Raw genomic sequence first — 26,471 nt, forward strand, 5'->3', positions numbered from 1 at the left:
AAACTGCAGAGGTCGCGGCAACCACTCTCCTAGAGCACATCATCCCCAGGTTTGGTCTCCCCGGATCCATCCAATCGGACAATGGTCCGGCCTTCATTTCTAAACTCACCTAGCAGGTGGCGGCCGCACTCCAGATTACCTGGAAGCTCCACATTCCCTACCATCCACAGTCATCTGGAAAGGTAGAACGCACAAACGGTCTCCTTAAACTACATCTAACCAAACCACTCTAGAAACCCGCCTCTCGTGGGTGACTCTCCTTCCCTTGGCTCTCACTCATCTTAGGGCAGCTCAGCGGGCCCCTACAGGGCTCAGCCCTTTTGAGCTGCTGTACGGATGCCCGTTCCTCTTCCAGGAGCTGCCAGCCCTCTCCCCTCCCTTAGGCTCCTACCTCCCTTACTTAACCCTCCTTCGTGAGCTTCTGAGAAAACACGCGGACCGGTGTCTCCCTGCACCCGCTTCCCCAGCCCTCGAGAATCCCGCCGTCGTAGCACCTGGAGACCTGGTCCTGGTCAAGCAGCTGCAACCCCGAGCCTTATCTCCACGGTGGGAAGAACCATACGCCGTAATCCCCACCACTCCCACCGCTGCCAAGCTCCTTGGTCTTTTCTCCTGGTATCACCTGTCCTAGCTGAAAAAGCCGCCCACCCAACATGATTCCAATTGGACCACTCAGGTTGTTACCCCTACCAAGTTACGACTCACGCGCGCAGGTAACGACCCTCTGCCTAACCTTCCTCGGCCACCTAGTCCTCCCGAGTCTAAGTGAGACTCCTGCCCAAACTCCCCCCACCAATCCATTCCAGTGGAGGTTCTACCTTACCGAGACCTGGACCCAGGGAGATCGCATGAGCCTCCCTCACCATAGCCACAGTAGACTGCCAGCCTCAAGGGTGCCAAAGCCAAGTAACCTTTAACATATCCTCCTTCCAGAGTATCCCCCAAAAGTACCCCCCTCCGTACCCAGTCATTTGTTTCATATATGATCAGACGAACGATGCCTGTCAATCCACTTGGGTTGAGACCAGTGGAAGCTGCCCTTGTCACTACTGCAACATGCACAAGACCATTCCGGATGACAAAGAAATCCTCTGGCAGCAGCCCACTTCCTCTGTGCGACTGACTATGAGTGACAAGTATGACAAGTCTACATTCTTCCTCACCATCCCTGACCCTTGGGACTTGAGGTGGGCGTCGGGGGTTGAGGCCCGCCTTTACCAAGGGGTCCATGACCTTTACCCCGTGGCCCGACTCAGGATCTTTAGGGTCTACATCAGGGTCGTAAGCAGCCTTGTCAGCCTGGCCTCTGACATCAAACAACAGGAGAAAGCCATCTCAGCTATAGCCAACCCAGGCATCAAGTCCCAGGACAGCAGCAACCCTTTTTCATGGCTAACCTTAGTCAGGGAATGGGCTCAAGTAGTACACATGGCCGGAGTACACAACATCTCTCGTTGTTTCCTGTGTGCAGCCTTGAATAAGCCCCCACTGGTTGCGGTACCCTTAGCCGGTCCTTTTAACTCCTCTAACCTAACCCTCTGCTTTCCCCTTCCCGGCCAAACCGTGGGAGAGGTCCCCTTGTTCCAAGACCCACTTAGGCAACAACTCCCCTTTTACTACTCCACCCCCAATGCTTCCTGGTGCAACCGGACAGGATCTGCACCTCCAAATCTAACCACCACTCCAGGTGGGTATTTTTGGTGCAATTCCACCCTGTCAAAAACCCTCCATGCTCCCAACACTACCCTATGCGTTCCCATCCCCCTAGTCCCCAGCCTCACCCTATACAGTGAGGCTGAGCTATCCTCCCTCCTGCCCTCTGCCCGCCCCCGCCAGGCAAGGGCAGTATTCCTTCCATTGATGATCGGGGTCTCTTTAGCCTCATCCCTCATAGCCTCTGGCCTAGGAACCGGAGCCCTAACTCATTCTGTCCAGGCCTCTCAGGACCTTTCAACCTGATTACAGGTAGCAAACGAAGCTTCTGTGGAGTCCTTGGCTTCCCTCCAACAGCAGATCACCTCAGTTGCCCAGGTGGCAGCCCAGAACCATCGGGCACTCAACCTCCTTACAGCCGATAAGGATGGCACCTGCATATTCCTCAATGAAGAATGTTACTGCTACATCAATGAATCAGGACTAGTAGAAACCAATCTCCTCACTCTAGAAAAGATTCGGGAAGGACTCCATCAGAGAAACTTCGGATTGGGGCCCTCATTTGGGTGGTGGCAGTCATCTATAGCCGGTTGGGTCCTACCCTTTCTAAGCCCCTTACTAATCATTGGCTTCTTGCTATTCATAGCTCCCTGTGTCCTCCGCTTCGTCCAGGACCACATAAAGGAAGTCTCCCGGGTCACTGTCAATCAGATGCTACTCCACCCCTATACCCAAGTTCCGACCTCCGAAGAACCCCACAATGACCTATACCAGCAGGAAGCAGCCAGATGAACATGTCGCCTCTTTTTCGTATTAGAAAGAGGTCAGAATGTTAGGCAGGGACTTAGACCCAGCATGACAGTACCACCTGACATAGCGGGCCCCTTGTCAGGAGTTTACCTGCTGGGACTTCCTACTAGGACTTTTCAGCATGCGAAAAGCACCCTGAGCCCGCCAAAACTCCCCACTCTGCACAAACTCCTGGACAAGTCATTCCTCAGAGATCGAAACCTATAGACCCCGCCTACCACGCCCTATAAAAGGCCGCTGATACCTGCCCTGTGCGAGACTTCCTCAGCCCTCCTCCTAGGGGACTGGTGAACCTCGCCCACAAGCCCAGTAAAGGCTACCTCTGTTCTCATCTGCGTCATGTCTTCTTGCTCGGCTCCCCATTACATTACATTTGTGATAAAGGATTAATTTTCTTAATTACTATATTTTACAAGAATCAATATTATTATCTTTAAAGCAAAATTAGGAATGCCTTTGTTCTCCAGATATCGGGATATCTGGACACTCCCAAGTCTTGGTCTCTTTAGTAAACATTATTAATTTGTTCCCTTAACTGTGAACATCTAGAGGCTAGGAATGCCTAGCTTTCTGAGAATGCAGCCCAGCAAGTCCCCGCCTCATTTTCCTAGCCCTCACTCACAATGGAATTCCTCTGGTTTGACTGCCTCTGACAGTGCTAAAGCAAAACTTTTCTTTTATGGAAGAGAGAACATTGAGGAACAGAGACATCAAATCCTAAATGCAGAACATCAAAAACAAAACAATTTGGAACTCACCAAACTCAAAACACAGATTACCCAGGAAAGACTGGCAGTGAAACCAATGATAAAGTTGCCATGGCCACCAGTGATATGTCCTTGGGTGTCTCAAAAATAGAATTCTGTATCTATCTGGAATATAAATAAGTGTGAGCACAAAATGAAGGTATCGTCAGATGTGCAAAGTGTGAGTTTACAACCTGTACAACCTTGATGAAAGGAGTAAGAATGTATTTCAGAAAGAAGGAAACAACTCTGAAGAGTGGAGTTCAAGAAACGATGGTGAGCAAAGAAGCTGGGAACACGCTGATTAAGGTGAGTGGCTAGATACAGAAAATAATGACCATCACCAATATGGGGAGTTTTCTGAAAATAAAAGGAAAGAATAATTTCAGAGGGGAGACCAGTTCCAGGAAAGTTTATCCAAGCAGCTGGGGAGACCTTGAGCCATCTGAGGAGTCTGAGATTTCCTAAGCATGGGCCTGCCTTCATATCTCTGCTGGCCTCTGGCGAGAAGAAGCCTGTGAGGGGTGTGGTCTTTCTGTGAATGTGGTGGCCCATTGTGATGGTAGAGAGTGGATTTCCAAAACACTCCCTTCCCCTAGTCATACTCCCCATAGTCAGAGATCTGATTGGTGCAGTTTTGTGCTACCCACAATGTACTTAACTTGCCATTTAAAGTCAGAATTTGTCTGCTAAAGAAAAGAAAAGAAAAAATCCCATCCAGCACCGTAGCTCATGCCTGTAATCCCACAGCTCTGGGAGGCAGATGTGGGAGGATTGCTTGAGGCCAGTCTGTAAAACATAGCAAGAACCTTTTCTCTCAAACAAACAAACAAATCACAAAAAAACAAAATTAGCTGGGTGTGGTGGCGCACACCTAGAGTCCTAGTACCAGACTGTGGGAGGCAGGAGGATTACTTGAGCCTAGAAGTTCAGGTTATAGTGAGCTATGAGTGCCCCACTACACTCTAGCTTGGGCAACAGAGTGAGACCCTGACTCAAAAAATAATTGGCCGGGCATGGTGGGATTACGCCTGTAATCCCAGCACTTTGGGAGGCCAAGGTAGGTGGATCATTCGAGGTCAGGAGTTCGAGACCAGCCTGGCCAACGTGGTGAATCCCCGTCTCTACCAAAAACATACAAAAACTAACCGGATGTGTTGGTGCGCACCTGTAGTCCCAGGTACTCGGGAGGCTGAGGCACGAGAATTTCTTGAACCCAGGAGGCAGAAGTTGCAGTAAGCCAAGATCACACCACTGCACTCCAGCCTAGGCAACAGAGTGAGACTATGTCTCAAAAAAAAAAAAAAAGCAACAAAAACAAAAATTAGCTATATACTTTAAAAAGACACATCTAATACATAAGGACATAAAAAAGTTTAACAGATGGATGGGAAAAGATACAGAGATATGACCGGGATGCTGGGGAAACCAAAAGGAAGTGGGAGTCTTCAGCATAGAGAAAGCGTGACCAGGGTTTAACAGGATCAGTTCCCAATCAGCTGCATTTTCCAGACAGTCGTAACAATTCTAAACTTGCACGCACCTAATAAAATAAAACAAAAAACATAAACTATAAGGAAAAATTGTAAAACCCACTATGCCTTTGAGAAATTTCAACATGCATGTGTCGAGTAGACACAATGTTACTAAAAATTTAGAAGATTTGAACAACACAATTAATAAACTTGGTTTTAATGGTCTTCTAAAGAATCCTCCCCCAAATCATGTACTGAAATGAATTTCAATAGAATTCAAAGAAATAGTAGCTTACAGACCATGTTCTCTGACTATAATGCAATTAGGCTGGAAATCAATGACAAAAAGAATTTTTTAAAACCACATAAAATTGGAAGTTGAAAATTGAATATATCAAAATAGAAGTCAACACTGAAATTAAAATATTAAAATCAACTGATATAAAATATTACATATGAAAACTTATGAGATTCAGTGAAAGAGAAACTTAGAGGGAAATTTGAGGCCTATTAGGTTTATTTTGCATCAAAGAGGGATGAAAATAAAGAGCTAATAATCTAAATGAAAATATGAGAAAAAGAGTAGCAAAATGAACCCACAGAAAGTGAAAGGTAGAGGATATTAAATAAATAACTATAAATAGAAAACAAAAAATACAATAGAGAGTAATAACAAAGCTAAAGGTTATTTGAAAGGTTTGCTAACATAGACAATACTCTAGTGAAAATGATCAGAAAACAAGACAGTGCTTCCTATCCTTTTTTGTTTTTCATTATAATCTCCCCATCCTGGGAAATGTTTTAGGCTTTATTTTTCTTAATAGCCTCTCCCCACTAACCTCCATGAAAATTTGATTCCACATATATACTAGTTCGCCCTTTATGTACTGTATACATATCGGTGTTTTATATTTTAAAAGAGTATGTACTGTATACATATCTGTGCTTTATACTTTAAAAGAGTAAGACCCACCCAAGGCTAATTTTCACTCCCTTAGGGACAATATCCTCCCTGTCTAGAATGCCTAGAAAAAGAGAAGCCACAACTAAGCAATAATAGGAATTAAAAAGATGTAACTACAGATAGCACAGAAATATAAGAATTAAACATTCTGAACAACTTTATAACAAGGCATACTAATAAATGTTCAAATTCCTAGAAAAATATGTCATATGATTTGACAGAAATAGAAACACTAAATAAGTGTTAAGGCCAGGCATGTCTGGCACTTTGGGATCCAAGGCAGGCCAATCACTTGCAGGAGTTCAAGACCAGCCTGGGCAATATGGTGAAACCCTGTCTCTACTAAAAATACAAAAATTAACTGGGCCTGGTGGCATGCCCCTGTAGTCTCAGCTACTCCGGAGGCTGAGGCAGGAGAATCGCTTGAGCCTGGGAAGCAGAGGTTGCAGTGAGCCGAGATCACGCCACTGCACTCCAGCCTGGGCGACAAAGTGAGTCTCTGTCTCAAAAATAATAATAATAAATAAATAAATAAATAAGTGTTAGTCTGCTCTGGGTGTCATGAGAAAATACCACAGGCTGGGGGGCTTAAACAATAAAAATTTATTTGCTACCAATCCAGAGGCTGAAAGTCTATGATCAAGGTGCCAGCCACCAGGATTGGTCTCTAATGAGACTTCTCTTCTTGGCTTGCAAACAGAGACCTTCTCATGGAGTTTTCACATGGCCTTTGCTCTGCGCATGCTTGAAGAGAAAACTCTGGTGTCTCTTTCTCTTCTTATAAGGACATAAGTCCTATTTGATTAAGGCCTTATTCTTATGACCTCATTTAACCTTAATTACCTCCTTAACGCCCCTATGTCCTAAAACAGTCACATCACCAGTTAGGGCTTCACCATACACATTCTGGGGGAGACAGAATTCATAACATCCAGGAAGTATTAAATTATATCGTTTTAAAGTCTTCCCAAAAGAAAACACAAGGATGATACCATACCAGATATTCAAAGAGCCGATTATATTTATCATGTTCAAAGTCCTTCCTGGGAGAAAGAGCAAACCTCCAGGTGCATTTTATGAGTCTCCTATGACCTAATACCAAAAACAGATAAGGATAGCACAGAAATCGGAAAGTATGGACCCATCTCTCTCATGATCATAGATAAACAAAAAGTTATAAATTATGAGTAAACTGTATCTGGCATGCTTTAAAATATCATGGCCAAGTTAGGTTTATTTATAACGTTTTAAAATTGGTTTTGCATGCATTAATGTATCTAAACATACTAAATTTACATTACTGGACAGAAATACATGTTCATCACAAAACACCAGAAAAAGCATTTAGATAAAATTCAACACTAATTTGTGACTCGTAGCAAACCAAGATTAGTAGAGAAACTTTCTAATCTGATAAAGAATTTCTACCAAATGTCTTCAATGAATATCATTGTTAATTGTGATGTTAGAAACATTCTCTTTAAAATCAAGAATGCCTCCATCACTAGTCAACATTGGGTTGGAGAACTAGTAAGCACAATTCTTATTCTTGTTTTAAAAAAATTATAAAATTATAAATTAATTATAATTTTTTAAAACTTTTTTAAAAAATTAAATGTTATTGTAATCAAATATTAAGAAGTTTTTGTGGGAGAGGAGACTTGATGAGCTGATCCTAAAATTTATGTCAAAGAGCAAATAGCCAATAATTACCAGAAGAAAAAAAGGTGGATGATTGACCATATTGTGTGAAGAATTGCTGTAGAACTTTGGGTATGTGTCAAATGAGGCTGGGTTATCTTCTGGTTACCCCCTTCCCTCTCCTCATTTAATCATCTGAAAAGCACCAACTATATTTCTCATGTGTATATATCATTCTCCCAAGTATCCATCCCAGGTTCCCAAGGGAACGCTGCACATCCTAGTTGCTCAGGCACCAGGCTATTGGGGTCACCTGAGTCATACCTAGACTCTTAAACATTTTCTGTCCAGAAGTGGCACACATTACTTCTGTTAACTTTCCACTGGTCAATCAAAACCTGCAACGAACATGGCAGGGAACACAGTCCCTCCCTTAAATGGAAAGGGACAGTAATGGACGGTAATACAGTCTTCCCCCACATAGTCATTAAGATAGTGTGGTATGGATGCTATCAATATAAGCCAATAGATAAAGAGATTGGCAGCCTGGCCAACATGGCGAAACCTAGTCTGTACTAAAAACACAAAAATTAGCCAGGCACAGTGTGGTGAGTGCCTATAGTCCCAGCTACTCGGGAGACTGAGGCATTATAATTGCTTGAACCTGGGAGGCAGAGGTTGCAGTGAGCCGAGATCGTGCCACTGCACTACACAGCCTGGACAACAGAGAGAGACTCCATCTCTAAATAAATAAATAAATAAATAAATAAATACAGAGTCAAATCTATATGGAACTTGAAACACAAGTAGTGACAAGATCAATGGGGAAAAGATGGAATTTTCCACAAATGGAGCTGGGACAATTTGTTATCTACATGGCAAAAAATGAAATCCAATATCTGGCACAAATCACACTAACAAATTAATTCTAGGTAGAATCAAGACTTCGATGTGAAGGGAAAATCTTTACAACTTGTAAAATAAAATGTATTTCACCTGTAACAGGGAAGAAATTCTTAAGATACAAAACAGAGCAAATCTTAAAGTTTAAGAAAATAACAAGCACTTTGGGAGGCTGAGGCAGGTTGATCACGAGGTCAGGAGTTCAAGACCAGCCTGGCCAAGATGGTGAAACCCCATCTCTACTAAAAATACAAACAGTAGCCGGTTGTGGTGGTGGGCACCTGTAATTCCAGCTACTTGGGAGGGTGAGGCAGAGAATTGCTTGAACCCGGGAGGCGGAGGTTGCAGTGAGCCGAGATCACACCACTGCACTACAGCCTGGGCAACAGAGCAAGACTCTGTCTCAAAACAAAACAAAACAAAACAAAAAAAAACCAACAACAAAAAAAAAGAAAGAAAGAAAAAGAAAATGACAAACAACTTGATTAAGATGAACACCTTTTGCTTTATTAAGGGACAACAAATAGAGTGAAAAAACAAGCCGCACCATGCAAGAAGATATTTGCAACAATTGATAAAGGATTAGTATTCAGAATTTAAAGAATGTGAATGAATCAATATGCAAAAGACGAGCACCCAAATCAAGAATAGACACACAGGCATGAGTAGGCACTTCGCAAAGGAGGGAACACGAATCACCCAAAATCATGTGAACAGATGAACAACCCTTTAGTAATTAGGAAACTGCAAATTAAGACAATACTTTTGTCTTTTGATTCGACATCAAAATATAATTAGAAATCAAAAATATAAAATATGACACTACCAAGAGTCATGAAGGATGTGAAGCAAGAAAACCTAATATGCTTTCGGAGGAATTACACCAACTTTACCCATTTTAAAATACCACTTATTTAAAATAATCCATTATTTTAAACACCACTCCAAAGCAAGACAAAACCCCCCAAAGTCCACTAACCCAGAGCTTTTTATCACTTGTAATTTTCTTTTTTTTTTTTTAGAAACAGTCTCACTCAGGCTGGCATGCAATGGTGCAATCTTGCAATCTGCAACCTCTGCCTCCCAAATTCAAGTGATTTTTCTGCCTCAGCCTTCCGAGTAGTTGGGATTACAGATGTGCACCACCATGCCTGGCTAATTTTTGTATTTTTGGTAGAGATGGGTTTCGCCATGCTGGCCAGGCAGCTCTCAAAATCCTGACCTTAAGTCATCTGCCATCCTCAGCCTCCCAAGTGCTGAGATTACAGGCATGAGTCACCCTGCTTGGCTGTCACTTGTAATTTTTGTGTTAAATATGTTGAAAGATCTATTTTAGACTTATTGAAGAAGGATTTTTAATTATATATTACTTCTGCATACAAAAATGAAGAAAATAAAATTAAGGTGTTTCTAACTATCACAGTCTAACTTTTGTGAGTCCAACTTGAATCCCATTATCAGTGTCCACATTTTTCCACACACTAATGTCTCTGCCATTCAAAGCATTGGTCGTATAGCAGTTTTGACAATGGGATGTGAACTCGTCCACACTCCTGCCCTAGAGAGGGGGCCTGTGTTCCTCCCGTTGACTCTAGGCAGCTGTGACTGCTTGGACCAATAGAGTACAGTGGAAGTGACACTGTGTGACTTCCAAAGTGATATCATAAAAGACTCTACAATTACTGCCTTGCTCACTGGAAATACTCACTCTTGGAACTCTGGGCCACCTGTAAAAGCCCAAGCATCCTGAAGCTGCCATGCTGAGCAGAAGCCCAGGTCACACCAGGAGGCTACATGCAGGGTCTCCATTCACAGTTCCAGCTGAGCCCAGTTTTTGAGCCCTCCTGCCCAGGAGCCACACTTGTGAGTGGAACAGCCTCCAGATAATTCTAGTGCCCAATCCTTCAAGTCTTGTCGGGCTGCTCAAGCCTTCCCATCTGGGGCCCCAGACTTGAGGAAGCCCTCCCTACTCTGCCCTGAGTGCCTGATCCTCAGAACCTGTGAGCCTAATAAAATGGGACTGTTCTGTGTCCCTAAATGAGGGGGGTCTGGTGCGCAGCAGTAAAGAACCAGAATGTCCCTCATTCACAAGGACTCTGGCAACACTGCAGTTTCCATCTCCTTCCAGATCGGCTATCCCCTGGGAGACTTCAGTGTCACACAAATGACCTCTCACTGCCAACACTCTGACCTCCCAGTCCTTAACTTCCTCACCCACAGCAATGTCCTCCTGGGCTAACTCTTCCAGTGAACAAATGGCAGCGTCTGGGAGTTTTAAGGGACACCATGAGGGCTGTTATAAGGGAAATGGAGGCTTCCTCTTGTAGCCCCTCCAAAGGTCCTGTGCCTCCCACTGGCGTTGTCAACGTGCAGGATATTGGGAAGAGCAGCAGGTCACAAAGTCACCGCGTCAAGCCTCCTGTCAATCATAACAGGGAATTCATAACAGAGTTGGGGTGGGAGATGGGGAATCGGCATCATTCGCTTCTGAGCCGGTGCCTCCGGCTTTTCACTAGCACTTCAGTCTCAGACTGAATATGCGGATGTCCTTCGTCACCTACTCCACGGACGGCAACACTGTCTTGCTGCTCACCTCAGACAAGTGAGTGCTGCTTTGAGCCCCAAAGGGAGGCCTGATGAGCTGAGCCAGAGGGGGCTCCAGGGAGCTGAGGGATTCCCGGAGACTTTGGTTGGGAGTCTGCCAGCACACAGGGCAGGCCGGACAAGGCAACTCACAGTACCCACCCTGACCTTAGCCCCGGCTCCCCTGCATCCTTCTACCCATGGCTGCAAGGTTACCTGCAGGCCCCTGTGCTCCAGGAGTTCTCAGCTTCCCCCACTTCACACTCCCCTGCCCTCTCTCTGCCCTGCCTCCTTCTCTGGGAGGTGGCTGTGAGGATTCCCGGGGTGCAGGGGCTGGCGGAGGGGTGGGGGCGTCCTGTGAACACACACCTGTGCGGGCTGCTGCTCTGTGCCTGTTCCCCCTGCCCTGGCCAGTGCGGGAGGGAGACAGGGTCAGAGCCGGTGGTGAGATTCCTGGGGCTTTAGCGCAGGGATGCTGGCAGGACCAGACAGGGGAGTCCCTGAGTGGGGTTCTGAGCTCCAGGCCAGGCTGGGAAACTGGAGAGAGGTAGGAGGAGAAAGCTCAGGTGGCTTGAGGTGGCCTAGCAAGGTGCCCAGGCCCAGCAGGGTGCACTGCAGACTTCCTGTTTGGCGGGAGGTGAGGGCACTTCCAATGCACATGCCCAGAACTTGGCCCAGATAAGGTGAAGCACAGGAGAGGTGAGGACACTGAGGACTGGATGGGGGCCTAGACCCCACTTGCAGCTTCGAGGGGATACAAGGTGGGCTGCCGCATCTTGAGCTGGGGGGAGGCTTGGATCTGTGTGCCCTGCGCTGTGGGTTTGGCAGAGAGACTGGAGTGGGTGTGAGGTGGTAAAAAGCAAGTCTGTGGGGGAGGACTGTGGTGGGTGACCCAGACAGGGAGCGGGGTTTGGGCATGGCCAGAGGAAGGCCAGGCCGTGGACTCTTCTGGGTATGAATGGGCCTGGCCTCCTCCCCTCCTGGGCTGGGCAGGGCGGGGCTCTCAGAGCTCCGGCCATGGCAGGGATGTTCTGCCCACAGTGGGAAGCCATCCTTCAGGGTCCATGCTCTGCCCAGCCTTGCTGTGCAGGCTCAGCCTGTCACATTGGATTAGCCTGACCCTAAGTCCCTGGCCTGCCCCAGTCCTGCCACCAGAGCCAGTCCTGGCTGCCCCAGCCCATTCTGTCTGTTTTAACAGCAACTGACAGGCCACATCTCCCAGCCAGCCTGCAGATCAGTGTTCAGCCCCTGCATGCATAGCCGTCGGGGCTGCCTCTCCAGCCTTTGGTCTTTTTATTTCAGGGGCACAGAAAGTCAAGGAGACCAGGCAGTCCAATTAAGCAGATTTGGTATTTCCTGTAGCAGGGTAAAGAGAGAGGAGGAAATTGAGTCAGAGTCAGGGGTCTGGGGCCGTCGGGGCTGGGTGCAGGGCTGGGGGTTTGGCAGGATGACTTTTCCCAAATGCAGCCCTACCTGTCAAAGGATGGAGTGCCCAACACAAGAGAGTCTTTGTTAGGGTTACGGATTGGGTTAGAGTTAGAGTTAGGAATGTCAACCCCATTGTCAGTGGCTGACTCTCAGTTGCCCATCCCTGGTTCAGGATTAGGGTTAGGATGAAGATTAGAGTTAGAGTTAGGAATGTCAACCCCATTGTCAGTGGCTGACTCTCAGTTGCCCATCCCTGGTTCAGGATTAGGGTTAGGATGAAGATTAGAGTTAGAGTTAGGAATGTCAACCCCATTGTCAGTGGCTGACTCTCAGTTGCCCATCCCTGTTTCAGAGTTAGGGTTAGGGTTAGGGTTAGGAATGTGACCCCATTGCGGTTCCTAACTCACAGTTGCTCATCCATGGGAAGCTCCAACTGTCACCAGAGATGGTCTAAGCGGGGCCCTGGTGAGATTCCCCAGGCCTGCATTCCCTGGAACTAGGATGAGATCATAAGGCCTGAAGTCTATGGTCAATGTCACAGAGCCCTTGCCTGACCTCCTCCTCCATCCAGGAGACCTTGCACAATGAACAGTGACTCCCAGATAACTTGGGAGCTAATTTTTAACAGTTCATGTCTTTCCACATCAACCACCATTTTGGAGTTTTTTCAGGAAGAAAATAAAAGAGGGTCTCCACAAGCTTCAGAAAATGGTGCCTGAAGGACACACATCCTTGCAGGCAGGATTTAGAAATGTATAGACCCCTTGAGCTCCAAGAATCTATTCTAGTTTACAAGGTCTTAGAGCATCAGTGGTAACATTTCACTGTCCAGGCTCAATATTTCTTCATTTTCTTGCAGGCAATTCGGCAGATGGAAAATTTCAACTCCAGGTTTAAGCATCTGTCATCCCTATGGTGGTCCCGTAGGGGGAACAGAGCTGGATGAGAGCCTCAGAGAGCTCTGTGTGCAGATTCTGCAAGGCCACCCCTGCCCTGCCTCTTGGAGCAAGTTGCTCACCTGCTCTGAGCTCCACGTCCCTCCCCGGTGCAGTGAGCATAGTAAGCCCCCGCCCCATGGAGTTCCGAGAACTGTGTGGAACCCTGTGTGTGCACCCCTGGTGCTCATAATCCTGAGGTGCTTGCCCTCCAGCTGGGCTGTGTGAAAAAGAAAAGAGAAGAGCCAAGGGGCTTGCCCCCTTGCACGCACCTTAGTCTTCCTCCTCCCTTCCTTGTTTCCCCTCTGAGTGACTTGCATTCCCTGAATGTGTCTCATGCAGAAGGCTGTCCACAGCCGCCGACTCCCCTCCCTACTGTGTTGTTGCAGCTCTTGTCAGGAAAAGGCAGGGCTGGTGAGGAAAGGCATTGAGGTGGCCGTGGGGATCCCTGCCCAGGTGCCACTGACCTGGAGTCCTATATTCCTGGGCCCAGAGATGCCAGCAGGGCTGCCTGCAGGCTCTGCCTGCAGGAAAGCCCGGCTGCTCCTCCCCCTGCCTGTGCCACAGGCCTGTGCTCGTGGAGTCCTGGCTGGAGCTGCCCTCAGGCAGAGGTAGTGCAGGCTGCTAATAGGTGAGAGTTCGGGCAGCCTGGTGAGAAGGGACCTGCTCCTCTCAGCTCCTCCTTTGTAAAATGGGTGCTGGCCTGAGACCTTCCTCACTCTAGGGGTCTCTGGGTAGCAAGTGCTTGGCTCTTGGCAGCCTCTCCCCTAGAGGATGAGGTAGCGGCACCTGGCCGTGCCCTGGTGTGATCAGTGCTGTAGGCCCAGCGGCCCGCAGGGGTCCTGGAGTGTTGGGGTGATGAGACCCAACACCAGATTGTGGGAGTGAGGAAGTCCAGCAGAGTCAAAGGAGTGAGAAAAAGACAGTTTGAGAGACAAAGTGGGACCAGGGGGCCATCTTGAGTGTGGAGGCTGCAAAGGCCCCGGGCTCTGGGAGCCCATGCTATTTATTGGTGCTCAAACAAAGAAACAGATGGTGAGGATGTGGGGGTTGAAAGGAAACGGTATATCAAGTGAATGAGAAACATATAGCTGCTTGAGATAATGAGAGTGCTAGAAGCAAGGAGCTAGCAAGTCTAGGAGACATGCAAGCCCTGCCTCAGCTTCTCTCCCAACACTCAGCTTTTCTCCCAACACAGGAGCTTTCGGAGTTCACTTCTGGGGCCTGTTGTGAGTCCCAAGGCACTAGGGTATGCGGGGACTGGCACACAGCTGGGAACTGGTAGATCCCAAAAACAGAAGCTGTGCTGACACTTCCATGATTGGTCCTGGCCTCTGTCCCCAACCTCGCCTCTTCCTGATGCAGAGCTGAGGGTTGGGGTGACATAGAGAGCTCCCCTCCCCCTCGGGGTCTCTTTCTGCTGCTCCTGATTTAAAGCCACTCAGCCATGCAGCAGTTGTGACAGCTGTGCTCCTCTGATGATGTCCCCTGGACATGCACAGGCTGTGGCGTCTGAGCAGCCCTGTCAACCCCAGGTGAGGATGTAAGTCATCACTCCTCCCTGGAGGCAGCTGAGTCGAGGTGACAGGTGCCCTGTGCCCACCAGCTCGGCCCTCTGCCTCTGCCCATGTGGCCTGGCAGTCACAGCCCTGAACTGTCAGCTGTTGGCTAACTTGGGCAAAGTCGCCCCACATGGAGAGTGACAGTCACAGCAGGGAAAGGCCAAGGCAGGAGCCTGAAACCCAAATGCAGCAGAATGAGCCCTGTCAGCAGGCTGCCACCAAGAAGCCAGGAGGGCTGCAGCGAGCAGGCAGCCCAGACTTCCCTGTTCAGTCCTAGGCCTCATATCCAGCCTGGCAGAGGCCTCTGCTGGCCTCACTGCTCCCGGCCAGTCTTGAGCCCACCCCAACACATGGCTGGAGGGTTTTGACAGGCGCCTCCCTTCCAAGCCTGGCAGGTGTCTGAGGCTCTTAGCAGGAACTCCAGGCCCTCCAGGGGCCACTCCCTGCTCTGGGCGCCCTGTGCAGAGGTGGGAACAGGTGGGGCATAGGCACTCTGCAAGCCCTGCCTCACCTTGAAGGGTCAAGCCCACCTGTCCCTCACAGCCCTGTTCAAAGGGCACCTCATCCTGGAAGCCTTCCCTGATGACCAGCCCCTCTGACTCCCTGAAGCCCAAGGGCTTGTTCTGTGCCTCTCATCAGTCACTTGTCACCCAGGATGTATCATGACTTCTGGTTGTCTATGTCCAAGTATGATTTTCTTCTTTAGTTCCTTGGTTTTCTTCCACCCTTTATTGTTGAAATTTTCAAACCTACAGGTGAGTGGAAAGGATTGTGCAATGAATACAAACACACTTCTGTCCACCACTGGGATTTTACAATGAATGTTCGCCCATGCTCCTTTATCTCTCCCTCTCTTTTCATCCATCCACCTTGCAAAAAAAAAAAAAAAAAATGCTTGCAATACGTAGAATACATCGTCCTAAGACAGCCTAGAATGTAATTTGCAACCACCCTGACTGTGAAGCTTTGGGGCAGCCCTCAGTCCTGCTCAGGGTGGCCGAGTTGGATTGACCAAGGGGTGCAGGCCACAGACCCAGTTGCTCCCTCCCGGGCACACACTGAGCCCAGTGTCTTGCTGGCTAGGGCCCTTTGGACACCTGAGCGAGGAAGATGCTGAGAACACTGCCTGATAGCATCAGATTTGGAAGGAGCTGCTGTCGGCCTTAGTGGTGGGAGAGGACGCAATTGCTTGCCCTGAGTGGGACCAGGTCTGGTGAGCCGAGGTGAGTCAAAAGACCAGCATAGGGTACCAAGCTGGCCTTTCTTGCTACTGTTTTGTTTTGTTTTGTTTTGTTTTTTGAGACAGAGTCTCACTCTGTCGCCCAGTCTAAAGTCCAGTGGCATGCCATTGGCTCACTGCATCCTCTGCCTCCTGGATTCAAGCAATTCTCCCACCTCAGCCTCCCAAGTGACTGGAATTAAACAGGTGCCTGATACCATGCCCACCCAGCTAATTTTTTTGTATTTTCAGTAGAGACAAGGTTTCATTAAGTTGACCAAGCTGGTCTCGAACTCCTGACCTCTGGTGATTCACCCGCCTCGGCCTCCTAAAATGCTGGGATTATAAGACCATGCCTGGCCATTTTTTTTTGTACTCTTGTACAATTATACGCTTGCTTTGTAAAAATGAACTTATTCTACATATATGTTATTACATTATTAGGACATGTTCCCAAATGACGTATTACATTTTCACCATTCTTTTTAAAACATTTTTTCCTGAGACAGCGTCTTGCTGTGTTGCACAAGCTGGAGTGCAGTGGCCTAATCACATGTATATATAATAGAGGCAGGACTTGAATCCAGATCATATAGCTTGGGAGTGCTGGGTCTTAACCACTAAACTACAGTGAGTTCTTAAGCTGTTTAACTGAGTTATTGTACGTTACAAAGTGGTAGTAGCTGTTCTTATCTGGAAAGGTTTTCTATGATTTTTACAAATATTAAAAATTACATTAATATGTTAGATTAAAAAATATTAAAATATTATATATATATTAAAAATATATATATAGGCCGGCTACGGTGGCTCACGCCTGTGATCACAACATTTTGGGAGGCAGAGGCAGGTGGATCACGAGGTCAAGAGATTGAGACCATCCTGGCCAACATGGTGAAACCCCGCCTCTACCAAAAACATAAAAATTATCTGGGCATGGTGGCGTGTGCCTGTAGTCCCAGCTACTCAGGAAGTTGAGGTAGGAGAATCACTTGAATCCAGGAGGCAGAGGTTGCAGTGAGCCAATATCGCACCACTGCACTCCAGCCCGGGCGACAGAGCAAGACTCTATCTCAAAACAACAACAACAAAAAAACTATTTCCTTGTTTTGAAACAGGATATTGTTCTGTCGGGGTTCAAGCGATTCTCTTGCCTGGGCCTCCTGAGTAGCTGGGATTACAGGCATCCGCCACCACATCTGGCTAATTTTTGTATTTTTAGTAGAGACGGGATTTCACCACGTTGGCCAGGCTAGTCTCAAACTCCTGACCTCAAGTGATGCACCTGCCTCAGCCTCCCAAAGTACTGGGAATACAGGCATGAGCCACAGTGCCCGGCCTATATATTAGATTTTTAAGTGGAAATGTATTTGCTAAGAATCTTAGATCACTTGAGCCCAGGAAATTGAGGTTGCATGCCACTGCATGCCAGCCTGGGTGACAGAGAGACACTCTGTCTCAAAAAAAAAAAAAGAAAAATCCAAACAGTTGTGTTCTAAGTAGGATATGTAGTAATCATGACTTTTAGCACTGTACTGCAGCAGTCTGTCATCTAATAAGTGATTGTGTGATCTAAATTCACAACATGGGGCGATTGATAATGCTACAAAGTTGGTTTGTTTAAAATTAAAGTTTAATATAACTAAATAAATCGTTATTTTAATAAAACCAACCTGCCATATGTAAAAATAAAACCCACATACAGAAATCATCTCATTTACAGGGAGAACATACCTCTCCATGCAATAGTTTTCTCATCTGAAAAAAAGAGGGATAATAGAGCCTATTTCACAGAGTTATATGCAATTAAGGAGATAATATATACAGAGCATTTAGAAATGCTTGGCACATGGAAAGCACTTAAGAAGTGTATGTGTCCTCCACATAATAAAGACCATGTAGGAAAAATCCATAGAGAACTTTATTCTCAATGGAGAAAAATGGAAAGCTTCTCTCCTAAGATCAGGAACAAGACAAGGGTGCCCACTTTCACCATTTCTATTCAATATAGTATCAGAAGTTTTAACCAGACTTATTAGGCAAGAAAAATAAATAAAAGGCATTCAGACTAGAAAAGAAGAAGTAAATTATCTCTATTTGCAGGTGACATGATCTTACACGTAGAAAACCCTAAATTATACAAAATACCTGTCAGAGCTAATAATTGAATTTAGCAAAGTTGTAGTATACGAAATCAACACACGAAAATCAATTGAATTTCTATATACTCATGACGAGCAATCTAAAAAGGAAATTAAGAAAATTATATTTACAATAATACCAAAAATAATAAAATACTTAGGAGTGAACTTAACTTCCTTGGTTTACTTTAGTGTGAAGACTTGCATACTAAAAACTACAAAACACTTATAAAAGAAATTAAATACACAAATAAATGAAAAGGCACCCATGGTTGTGGATTGGAAGACTTAATATTGCTAAGATCCAATGCTATTCGTATCAAAAATTCAGTAACTTTTTTTGCAGAAATACAAACAAAGCTAAAATTTATATGGAATCTCAAGGGACCTCAAATAGCGAAAACAATCTTAAAATAAAAGCAAAATTGGAGGACTCACACTTCCTTATTTCAAAACTTTTGGCCAGGCGCAGTGGCTCACACCTGTAATTCTAACACTTTGGGAGGCCGAGGCGGGCAGCTCACAAGGTCAGGAGCTCAAGACCAGCCTGATCAACATGGTGAAAACCCATCCCTACTAAAAATATAAAAATTAGCTGGGTGTGGTGGTTCGCATCTGTAATCCCAGCTACTCAGGAGGCTGAGGCAGGAGAATCACTTGAACCCAGGAGGTGGAGATTGCAGTGAGCTGAGATCACCCCACTGCACTCCAGCCTTAGTGACAGATCGAGACTCCATTTCCAAAAAAAAACAAAAACAAACTTTTTACAAAGCTACAGTAATCAAAATCATGCGGTGCTAGTCATATAGACCAATGGAATAGAATAGAAGGCCTGGAAATGAACCTTCCAATATATAGTCAAATGGCAAGGGTGGTAAAATCGTTCAATGGGAAAAGAAGTCTTTTCAACAAATGATGCTGTGTAAACTGAATGTCCATATGCAGAAGAATAAAGTTGGACCCTCCCTTACACCAGATACAGAAATTAACTCAGAATGAATCAAATACCTAAATGTAAGACCTAACACTCTAATACTCTTAGAGGAAAACATAGGGGAAATGGTTCATGGCATTGGATTTGGCAATTATTTCTTCAATATGACACCAAAAGGATAGGAAACAAAAGAGAAAATAGTTACGTTGGGCTTCCTCAAAATTGAAAAATTTTGTGCCTCAAAGGACATTATCAACAGAGTGAAAAGTTATCCCACAGAATGGGAAAGAATATTTACAAATCGTATATTTGATAAGGGGTTAATAACCAAAATATATAAAGAACTCCTACAACTCAATTATATAAAACAAACAACCCAATTTAAAAATGGGCAGAAGGCTGGGTGTGGTGGCTCATACCTGTAACCCCAGCACTTTGGGAGGCCAAGGTGGGTGGATCACTTGAGATCAGGAGTTTGAGACCAGCCTGGCCAACAAGGTGAAACTCCATCTCAACAAAAAATACAAAAAATAGCTGGGTGTGGTGATGCACGCCTGAAATCCCAGCTACTTGGGAGGCTGAGGCAAGAAAATCACTTGAATCTGGGAGGTGGAGGTTGCGGTGAGCCAAGATAATGCCACTGCACTCCAGCCTGGGCAACACAGTGAGACTCCATCTCAAAAAAAAAAAAAGGCAGAAGACTGGAATAGACACTTCTCCAAAGAAGATATACAGATGGACAATATGCACATGAAAAGATGCTCCATAACAGTAATCATTACGGAAATGAAAATCAAAACCCTGTTGAGATACCACTTCACACCCATTAGGATGGCTATTATCAAAAATCAAAAATAACTAAACAGAAAGTTACAAGTGTTGATGAGGATATAGAGAAATTAGAACCCTTGTGCACTATTGGTGAAATGTTAAACGGCACACCGATGTGGAAGACAGTATGGTAGCGCCTCGAAACATTAAACATATAATTCCCATATGATCCTGCAATTCTGTTTCTAGGTATCTACCCAAAATAATTGAAAGAAGGGGTCCAGGTGTGGTGGCTCATGCCTGTAATCCCAGCACTTTGGTAGGCCAAGGCGGGTGGATCGCCTGAGATCAAGGAGTTTGAAACCAGCCTGGCCAATGTGGTGAAACCCTGTCTCTACTAAAAATACAAAAATTAGCCAGGCATGGTGGTGGGTGCCTGTAATTCCAGCTACTTGGTAGGCTGAGACAGGAGAATTGCTTGAACCTGGGGGCAGAGGTTGCAGTGAGCCAGATAATGCCACTGTGCTCCAGCCTGGACAACAGAGACAGATTTCATCTCAGGAAAAAAAAAAAAAAAAAAGGCCATAAGAGCCTAGGAGTTTGAGACCAGGCTGGGCAACATAGCAAGACCCCATTTCAACTTTTTAAAATAAAAGAATAAAATTTTTTAAAAATTCTATATCTCCTTCAACTCTTATGACCATTTTGGTCAGACTGGTCTTGAACTGCTGACCTCAGGCGCCTCAGCTTCCCAAAGTACTGTGATTACAGGCATGAGCCACTGCCCTCAGCCTAAGATGATAAATTTTATGTTATATATATTTTACCAAAATAAAGCATTAAAAAAGAAGTGTGTGTGTGTTTTTAAATTTTTCAGTTATTTTAGCAAGGTAGGTTTACATGAAGAGTATGCTATTTAGAAATATTTATTCGTTCATTCATTACTCATTTCATAGTAGGCAAAACATTCCTGTTTCTCCCCCTTGGTGGTGACAAGTGGAAATAGCTTCTTTGAATATGTGCAGGGCTTCACTGACCTTGGCCCACCCCTGTGATGTGAGGCCTTAGTCAGCGAAGTACCAACTCTCTGACAGTCTATGGACTCAGCCTGCAGAGCCTGGACGAGCCACTTCTGGTGTATCGGGAGAACCCGCTCCCGATGTTTAACGTGGGTTCTTTTCTATTTCCTAAGTGCCTCGGCTGGGTTGAGAAATAAAGGGAAAGAGCACAAGAGAGAGAAATTTAAAGCTGCGTGTCCGGGGGAGACATCACATGTCAGCAGGACCGGTGATGTTCCCCGAGCCGTGAAACCAGCAAGTTTTTATCAGCGATTTTCAAAAGGGGAGGGAGTGCACAAATAGGGTGTGGGTCACAGAGATCACATACTTCACAAGGTAATAAAACATCACAAAGCATATTGAGGCAGGGCGAGATCACAGGACCACCGGATGAGGTGAAATTAAAATTGCTAATGAAGTTTCCAGCACGCATTGTCATTGATAACATCTTATCAGGGTGGACAGGGGGTGCAGAAGGCAACATCAGACTCATCTTCCCTGCTGGTCACCTGCAGGTTTTCTAAAGTGTGGAGGAGTGTGAAGCTACAGCAAGCCTGGCCCTGGTAGAGAGCATCAGTTTTCACTGTGTGCTCTCTGCATCCCAAAGCCAGACTGGTGCAAGATGCGCGTATTTATACGTGTACTCTCTGGAAGTACTCTGAGTCATCACAGGAAAACTCCAAATCCTCACAAAATCCCTTTCAGTTAGCTGTACTTCCATGACCTGCTTTTGCCTTTTGCATCAAGGTTTTCATCCATGTGTGCTGGACAGTCTTGGATTGTTTTTTTAGACCCACTCTACTCCTCCCCACCCTGCTCTGTGCCCTGGGAGGATGACTTATACAGACCACATCACTTAAGTCACCTCTCCCCCTGGCCTCCAGCTGGGTTAGGCTGATGGAGGTAGCAGCAGCTGTTGATGTAGGAGGAGAGAGAGCCTATGGCCTGGATTTCCCCGGCTCCTTCCCCGACTGGCCATGGTTTTAGCAATAGTGGTATGCCTTTACCAAAGCTTTTGTCAGGGGCCCTCCATGTCCCCTGGCCACAATTCCCTCCCCAGACTCTGATGATGGGTCCCATCCCTACTGCTCAGGTGAGAATGGCTCCCTGTTCCTGCAAGTCTCTGGGAACATTGCCATCCCATAAACATCTACAACTTCGAAAATCATCCTTGTGCTACATGTTATACCTCTGCAATCTTTTTTCTAGCAGGACTCTGACTGATACACCAAGAAAAAAAAAAAAAGAGAGAGCATGCCTATATGGGAAAAGAAAATCACATCTCTTAAGTACCAGATTAGAGTTTTACGTATGTTATTGTACGTAATCCTTGTGACAACCTTGTGATGAAGATTTCATCATCTCTGCTCTCCTGAGAGGGAAACTGAACTTCAAAGAGAGTAAACAATTTCTCTAGCTCCTTCAAATAGTGACTAGTGAAGTTGGGATTTAAACCCAGGTCTTCCTGAAAACAAAACCCACATTCTTTCCCCTATAAGGGCTGAAGGAGATACATATATATATATTTTAAATTTTATTCTTTTATTTTTAAAAGCTGAAATGGGGTCTTGCTATGTTGCCCAGGCTGGTCTCAAAGTCCTAGGCTCAAGCAATCCTCCCGCCTTGGCCTCCCAAAGTGCTAAGATTAAAGTTGAGCCACCATGCTCAGCCAAGCTATGGAAAATTTACTTCTATCTATGCTGGAAAATTGTTACACATTACATCAATCAGTATCATGCATTATCAATCAGTATCTGAAAAGTAAAGTTCCACATGAGAAATTTACCTTCGAAATGTTAGATTTTATTTATTTATTTACTTACTTACTTATTTATTTTGAGACGGAGTTTCTCCTTATCACCCAGGCTGGAGTGCAATGGCATGACCTCGGCTTACTGCATCCTCTGCCTCCCAGGTTCAAGCGATTCTTGTGCCTCAGTCTCCCAAGTAGCTGGGATTACAGGTGTCTGCCACCACACCCATCTAATTTTTGTATCTTTTTTTTTTTTTTTGTATAGACAGAGTCTCACCATCTTGGCCAAGTTGGTCTCGAACTCCTGACCTAAGGTGATCCACCAGCCTTGGCATCCCAAAGTGCTGGATTATAGGAGTAAGCCACCACACCTGGCCAGATTTTATTTTTTAATTAGGCATTTAAAAATTTAAAAACCACTCCCATTCAACATAGTATTGGAAGTTCTGGCCAGGGCAATCAGGCAAAAGAAAGAAATAAAAGGTATTCAAATAGGAAGAGAGGAAGTCAAATTGTCTCTGTTTGCAGATGACATGATCTTATATTTAGAAAACCCCATCTTCTCAGCCCAAAAACTCCTTAAGCTGATAAGCAACTTCAGCAAAGTCTCAGGATACAAAAACCAATGTGCAAAATTCACAAACATTCCTATACACCAACAATAAACAAGCAGAGAGCCAAATCATGAATGAACTCCCATTCACAATTGCTATAAAGAGAATGAAATATCTAGAAATATAGCTAACAACGGACATGAAGGACCTCTTCAAGGCGAACTACAAACTACTGCTCAAGGAAATAAGAGAGGACACAAGCAAATGGAAAAACCTTCCATCCTCATGGATAGGAAGAATCACTATTGTGAAAATGGCCATACTGCCCAAAGTAATTAATAGATTCAATGCTATTCCCATCAAACTACCATCAACATTCTTCACAGAATTAGAAAAAACTACTTTAAAATTCATATGGAACCAAAAAAGAGCCCACATAGCCAAGGCAATCCTAAGGAAAAAGTACAAAGTTGGAGGCATCACACTACCTGACTTCAAACTATATTATAAGGCTACAGTAACCAAAACAGCATGGTACTGGTACCAAAACAGACATATAGACCAATGGAACAGAATAGAGACCTTGGAAATACCACCACACATCCACAACCATCTAATCTTCAACAAACCTGACAAAAATAAGCAATGGGAAAGAATTTCCTATTTAATAAATGGTGCTGGGAAAAACTGGCTAGTCATATGCAGAAAACTGAAACTGGACCCTTTCCTTACACCTTATACAAAAATTAACTCAAGATGGATTAAAGACTTAAATGTAAAACCCAAAAACATAAAAAACCTAGAAGAAAACCTAGAAGAAAACCTAGGCAATACCATTCAAGACATAGGCATGGGCAAAGATTTTATGATAAAATTGCCAAAGGCAATTGCAACAAAGGCTAAAATTGACAAATGGGATCTAATTAAAGAGTTTCTGCACAGCAAAAGAAATTATCATCAGAGAGAACAGGCAACCTACAGAATGGGAGAAAATTTTTGCAATCTACTCATCTGACAAAAATCTAATATCCAGAATTAACTAGGAACTTAAACAAATTTACAAGAAAAACAAACCTATCAAAAAGTGGGCAAAGGATATGAACAGACACTTCTCCAAAGAAGACATTTTTGCAGCCAATAAACACATGAAGAAAAGCTCAAGATTCCTGATCATTAGGGAAATGCAAATCAAAACCACAGTGAGATGCCATCTCATGCCAGTCAGAATGGCAATTATTAAAAAGTCAAGAAACAACAGATGCTGGCAAGGCTGTGGAGAAATAGGAATGCTTTTACATTGTTGGTGGAACTGTAAATTAGTTTAACCATTGTGAAACACAGTGTGTCGATTCCTCAAGGATCTGGAACCAGAAATACCATTTGACCCAGCAATCCCATTACTAGGTATATACCGAAAGGAATATAAATCATTCTATCATAAAGGTACATGTACATGCAGCACTATTCAGAGTAGTAAAGACATGGAATCAACCCAAATGCCCATCAATGATAGACTGGATAAAGAAAATGTGGTACATATGTACCATGGAAAATTATGCAGCCACAAAAATGAATGAGATCATGTCCTTTGCAGGGACATGGATGTAGCTGGAAGCCATCATCCTCAGCAAATTAACACAGGAAGAGAAAACCAAACACTGCATGTTCTCATTCATAAACGAGAGCCGAACAATGAGAACACATGGACAGAGAGGGGAACAACACACACACAGGCCTGTCGGAGCAGAGGCGAGGTGAGGGAGAGCATCAGGACAAATGGCTAATGCATGAGAGGCTTAAAACATAGGTGACGGATTGATAGATGCACCAAGCCACCGTGGCACACATATACCTAGGTAACGAACCTGCACATTCTGCACATATATCTCAGAACTTAAAGTATAAAAATAAAAAATAAAAATAAATTTGTTAATGTTTAAATTTTAGAAATTTGGGAGGGAAAATGCATCTCTGTTAAGAATCTGGAATGCGCTCCTCTTTCTGATGAGAACTGTGTAACTTGGTGGTTTTGTGTGTGTGTGTGTGTTTTGTTGTTGTTGTTGTTTGTTTTGTTTTTACTGCTCTGGAAAGTAGGACCTCATGCCCACATTCTGATGCGGTTACAACAGCCCTTTTGCTCCCAAGAAATCTCGGGTTTTCTGTCCTTATCTTGATTTGCCACTTCTATTTGATTAGCTTCATTGTATAACCTTTGTTTAAAATCTTTTTGGGAAATTAATATAGGAATATATAAAATTAATATATGAAATTAGTCATGTATGTCTCTTAGCTTTGCCCAATTTGTAGTTGAAGGTGCAGGTCTAACATCTGAAGAAACACTAAGAGGATCAGGGTTGGGTGTAGACAACTGCCCAGCCTGCCCGAGTTCCAGGATAGCCTGTCCTACAGCAGGAAATCAGCAGGGTTGTCTTTCTTTACACAGAAAACATTCCTTTATTAATGTGAACTTCAACTGCAATAAGCCAATGATTAAGGAAAGAACCAGTATGTACATGCCGCAATTTAGATCTAAAATATAAACATCCAAAGTGTGGAAAGAATTTCCTCCTTCTTTCATTGAATCCTGTTTGCCTAATGTATTTCATGGGTAACTTGCCACTCAGATATCCCAGGAAGCCCAAAGGCTAACACTGTGGGCGGACAAGTTGGGATGATACCAGCAGTGGTTATGTTCTCACTATCCAGTCGTGTTATAGCTACAGGATCATGAAAGTTTGCTCATGGGAAATGCAAGTTCAAATTACTCTCTCTACTGAGTTGGAATTTCTTTTAGAAATGCCTGGGGCCAGTTCAGTCCTTGAATTCCAAGCACTGTTTGTCAATTCCTGGTTCCAAAATTTCTTAAAGTCTAAGATCTGAAAAGGCCACATTTTTGTTCTCTTCTAAGAGGTATATGCCTGTTTGTGTTTTAAACAGGTTTGTCTGTAACTGAAAGTTAACTGACCCCAGTGGCAAGAGGGAGAAGCTGTTAGCTTGCACAAAAACTGTCAACCACAGCCGCAGATGAAAACACGGAGGGCTGAAGGGATATGGGACAGATGCCACTAGCATCTAATGCAATATTTAGTAAAAGATGTTGCCTAAGAGGATGATGCTATGGGGAGCTTGGAAGAGCCTGGGTAGAAGACTGCGGAAGGCATGGAGTTGTTCCACTCACCCCCTCCTCCATCTTCCCCACCAAAGAAGATGTGCTGCCTAGCTGCAGGGCTTGCGGTCAGTGGGCGGCCTCTAGCTTTTGGCTCTTTGGGGGTCCTTGGTCTGGGGGTGATTTTGGGTCACCCAAGGCTGCTGCCCTCTTGGGGCAGCCTCATTCAGTCACT

This window comes from Mandrillus leucophaeus, unplaced genomic scaffold (genome assembly GCF_000951045.1).
Source record: "Mandrillus leucophaeus isolate KB7577 unplaced genomic scaffold, Mleu.le_1.0 Scaffold1346, whole genome shotgun sequence".
NCBI lineage: Eukaryota > Metazoa > Chordata > Mammalia > Primates > Cercopithecidae > Mandrillus > Mandrillus leucophaeus.